Source organism: Limulus polyphemus, unplaced genomic scaffold, assembly GCF_000517525.1.
Source record: "Limulus polyphemus unplaced genomic scaffold, Limulus_polyphemus-2.1.2 Scaffold76820, whole genome shotgun sequence".
NCBI lineage: Eukaryota > Metazoa > Arthropoda > Merostomata > Xiphosura > Limulidae > Limulus > Limulus polyphemus.
This window is the reverse complement of record NW_013742416.1, coordinates 2,717-8,041: the sequence shown is the minus strand read 5'-3', so window position 1 is coordinate 8,041 and position 5,325 is coordinate 2,717. Positions and strand designations below refer to the sequence as shown.

The window sequence follows — 5,325 nt, the reverse complement described above, 5'->3', positions numbered from 1 at the left end:
CTTTTAACTTTTTGTGTGTGTTTGTTATACTTACAATCTATTTTTCAATATTTTTGTTGACTTCCTCTTAGAGACAGGGATTTCTTTTTCTACATTTTCTGATATTACTATATTAACATAATTCCATTACTGCAATCTTAAATGAAGTCATTTTAGGGATAGGTTTATCGTTTTCCTTCCAGTATTTTCATAATTATACATATTAGTATTATATTTATATATTCTATATACATCCCAGTAGTGAGTGATCAAGCTCCAGTAAATATAATCATTTTATGATTTTTAAGTACTGAAAATAAAATTATATAAAACACATTATTACCAGCTGACTAAAAATAAATTCTCAAGAGCAATTTCCACACACGTATATACCAACCAAAACAGCACCTTTCAACCTAGTTCAGAGTAAAGAAATGTGCATGTATAAGTGTATTTCAATTCAACTTTACCAGTTTAGTACAATGATTACGGTCCTAATCACTAAGTATCAAATCCAATGAAGCAGTTTGAGCGAAAGATTTGAGTTACAGTTTGTATGGTTGTTTTAGAGCAAAACTACATTAAGCTATCTTCTGAGTCAACCGCGGAAACCGTACCCTGGATTTTAGCTTTGTAAGTCGTAGACTTACCGCTCTCCCATCGGAGAACTTGAATTAACGAGCCAGTAGGCAGTACATTTACATACCTCTGAACACAGGCTTAGGAAAGAGAGGATGGGGGCTAAGGGGCCGTGATAATCCCCAGTGTAGGTCTGGTGATCAAATCTCTCAACGTTTTAAAATTATATTTTCAGTCAGTGTGAAATATATCGAAAACAGAAGTTTGAAAAGCAAAAGTTTTCAAATTTCTCACAAGGTATTATAACTAGCTCTATGGTTGACAAAATAAAAAGTACCCTGGTGTGTCGGTCAGTTCAGAGACATCTAATGGTAAGATCCGGGATTCAATTACCCATGTGGACAGAGCTCATATAACCCATTGTGTGGCTTTGATCTAAAACAACAAACTGTTACGTCTCTGGTCGTTTGTTAATTTCCCGTAAAAATGCTTTCTGAAGAACTTCAGCGATACAACTACTTTCTTAAATAAAACTAGTTTATATTTTCTCGATTCAACTTTGCAATACACTTAATTTCCACAGTCACTTTAACTTAAACACACGATATAATTCACAACGATTCACGCACTTTAGTTACAGTCACTACCGCCCACTTGACTCGATTATCTGTCTCTATATCTCCCTATCTGCAATTATATCCCCGTTTTATTTGCCGGGCTTATATACAGAAATAGAGGGCGTCTGGCAAACACTAGAGTTGCCAGGAATAGTCATGATCCTTCTAGAAACTCATGACGTGCTACCAGCGTCACGTGACTTCCGCTGTCGTAACAAAACAAACGAAATAAGAATATACCACAGCTAAAAAAACTCAATAATTTCAATATGCAGTACCTTAAGACATCATAATTAAGGGGGCAGATCAAAGTAAATCGAGCAACACATTACCCAACGAAGTGGAAGATGCTATTGGAAGAAAAGGAAGATCGACTTATCTTCTAAAGTCATCATCTCACTGAAGTAGGAATAACAGATAGCAAGAAACATAACTTTTTATAAAAACCCAAGTAATCAAATGATCAAGAAAACAAAGTTTAAACAGCAAGAATGAATTTTATTTTATTCTTAAAGTTAAAACGAAGAAGTTTGTCAGAATAATAAACCTGAACAAGTTCGATGACGAGGAACCCACTTTGAGACTAATTATGGCTGGAGGCGGCCTGATACCTGATGATGACAAAACCTTGTCGAAACGTTGTACATTTGCTGTTATGTTAAACTTATATTAAAGATTTTCTTCATTACCCATTCAAGCCGTCTCCAGCCATTATTAAACCTGAACAAGGCTGATTAAAGTTACCTGTAAAGACAGACACAAGACAATATGCCTTCAACTGAAAATAAACATGCAGTAAATTTCTATTCAGTTGCTGCATATTTTGAAAAGAGTTAAGAACCTATGAGTGAAAACGAGAAGAATGTGTTATAATAAATACACTCGGTTACATATACCATATGTAATGGGCTAACCTGCGGTTATTGAATCACGATTTTTAGCATCATAAGCCCTCAAGTTTACCGGTCAGCTGCTGGGGACTATTTTGAAGGTAATGATTAACAAATTTCATAGTATTTCAGTTAACTTTATCATTTTAATTATTTCATAATTAAAATTAAAAAGATAGTAAATCAAATTAAACATCCTAGCTTCATTATGTATTTTAGACAATATTAAATTACAAAACATTGTGATTTACGAATAATATATGTACTGTTGGCGACGATAGCTCGACTCATGAATAAGTATTTCTAGGGTTACACCTGTGACGTCATCCAGTATAAACCGTACAGATAAAAGACATTGGAAGTTATAGACGATAGTGTAAAACTGTCAACTTCTTTGGTACAAACAGAAGCTTACACTCTAATGCTGGCCAATAATGCTACAAAATATCCAAAACTTCACGCCATGAAAAGAAAAGTTGTTTGGTTGTATGTGCTTTCTAATATACATACATAGACCTTACTAAAATACATATTTTAATATAAGTATATTAAACTTTCAGTCTTACAAATGTAATCTACAACCTATCGTATAATTCGTTATATCTAGATTAACAACAAGTACAAATGTGATCTTCAAAGGTTCAAAGGCTATCAGGGTCGTAATTTTGATGTCGAAATTTTGGATATCATTCATAGATCTACCTCTGAGCTTACTGCTTGGGCAATTCAAAGGTAGGTTCCATACTTATAAACACTAGTTAGCAAATGTTGTGTAATGATAAATTTTCTATAAAGTAAAATAAATAAGGCTAAAGATCCAATTTTAGTTCACTGTTGTTTGTGTGCAAATATAAAACATTGATGCATCAGTCTAGTAGGCTATTTTATTGCTTAACAACACAACTGTTTGACAAATTACAATGAATTTTGACACAATTATTTTTCGTGCCAGTAACAATATCTTTTATATATACATAAAACAAATCTTATCGTCTTTATAGAGAATACGAAAAGGAGAGAAGGCGGCAAATTCAGCAAAAGCAAATTTTAGGCAGACCAAATGACGACTTTCGCAGAAAGATCTTAGAAGAATTGAAACAATGTTTTTTAATTAGTCAGGTAATAGCTGTGACTGCAAGTTTTGAAACATAGTTCTTATGTTTAACTTATATAACTTTTATGATCATTTTACTTTCGAGAAATGGTTTGAAATCATCCTATTTCATTCAGGAAGAAGAAATCAAAAACGAAGAAATCAAAAAGCTGGAAGTAGAAATGATGAAAGACCGAATCCACGAAGAACTCCTCTGGTTTAAGCATGAGAAAGAACTTAAGAAAGAACTAGAAGTGGCTAAGGGAATGTTTTTTCAATTATTAGATGTTCGGGTAAAGTAGATAGTTATTTATTGTCCATTTTCCAAAACAATACAAATATTGTCTTCTCATGTTACAATTATGCTAATATATATTTCTGACTATATAACAACTAAAAGTTACTTTGGATTTCTTGCTACATATTTCCAACTCTGTTGCAAGTATAGGTTGAGGCCTTTATGGCTAGACATTTACCAGGTTCTACAAATATTTGTAATAACCAGTTGATTTCTCCGAACATTACTTTAGGATTGTAATAGTATATAGTTCTCTTTAAAAGGATTAGTTGGAAAGACACTACAAGTCACAAAAAAGCAATTTTATTGAACTCAGTGGTGTCGTAGTGGGGTTGACCCCCCCCCCCTCTGCAGTGAAGTTGGCTATTCTGTAAAATTCGGTAGCAAAAAATCATCTGAATAAACCTGAATTTTCAGCCTTTTAAAAGGCACAATGGTAATAAAGAAACATTTTTCTTAAATTTCATGAAATGGCATGCTATATTTTTAATGCATGCAAAACTATTTCGCGGTAATAAGAAACTCCACTTCTAAAACTATCCACTTACCTTTTCACACAGTAGCTATTTCTCGCACGTCTGCTTTTGAAATTTTGTACACGCCACTAACCTTGAACTATCTCCCACCTAAGTCATGTGTTTTGACGTGAACTGCTCTAGTACATGTTGTAATTATAATACGGAAATAACCCTCAACCAAGAAGAGGTCAACATATCCTCTATGGGCCGGAGATCCCCTTAAGCACTCACACTCATAATGAATTTTATCTTTTAACTGGGCACTCCTGTTACTTGGTGGGAAGTAGGTCAGGGATCTCTATGTCACTGTAGTGCAGATCATTCCTGTTCTCTGCCAACTTCCCAATGGTTTTTGACCAGCCAGGTGGGGAAAGGTGTTCTCCTCGGGAGGGAGGAAGGGACCATAGTCCTAACCATATAGTCAAATTGTTGGCTTAGCCACATATCCATCCAACCTGCTGTGTGCAAGAGCTTGGTTGGTCATGTACTTTTCTCTGCTCTTCTCTCTGATATATTGGCTTTTTTTGCATTACTACTTTCATACTTCCATCTGGGTGAAGAGTATACTCTGCCTGAAAAAAGTTTGTCTTTCACAAGCTTTGCCCCTTTAGTAAGCTCCTGCTATTGGGTGTCACATTCAATGAGCTTCCCCTTTTGACACCTTCTCTGAAGGGATCTCACCTAGATTTTCTTGTCTGCACCAATTTATCCATCACATTAGTGGGATTTTAGCTAATGTATGCAGAGAGGTAAGTGAATTGTTTCAGAAGTTAATATTTTCCTTACCTCAAAATATATTTTTGATAGATACTTTTCTTTACACCTTCCCACTCCTCTCCACTACCTGCATATTATTCTTGTCTTGTCTACAAGTGAAGTTAATTTGAATTGCAAGTGCTTATGGGGATCTATTACTCATGGAGGATGTGCCACCTTGCTATTGATAAAAGGCTGTTACTCCATGATGATTATATCATGTACTAGAACAGTTAAAACACGTGATGTAGATGGGAAATAGTTCAAGGCTAATGGTGTATGCAAACTTTCAATGCCAGTCTTGTGAGAAATAGCTACTGTGTGCAAATATTTAAGTATTTATCATAAATACATTTTCAGGTAAGAAAAATGTTACCCATGCATTTTTATCTATGTGCTTTTAAAATTTTACCGAATATTAGAATGTTTCCTTCAACCAATGCAAAATCATTCAGTAACAAGATATATTACATTGGATTGTTATATATCATTCAGTGTTTTTCATTTAACCCGTATCTCTCATATTATTTGTAGTAGTTTAATTTCCGAAGATTTAACAATGATCAAGAAATAAGCTAAATGTTTTACCTAATCA

General features: G+C 34.2%; 1 long non-coding RNA gene across 1 annotated transcript; it reads left to right on the top strand.

The window, feature by feature from the left end:
• Positions 1-2,473: 2,473 nt before the first annotated feature.
• Positions 2,474-3,795, top strand: LOC106477649. The gene is made up of 3 exons (XR_002609564.1): positions 2,474-2,797; positions 3,067-3,184; positions 3,296-3,795. It is a non-coding gene; the product is annotated as an uncharacterized LOC106477649 (long non-coding RNA).
• Positions 3,796-5,325: the final 1,530 nt, after the last annotated feature.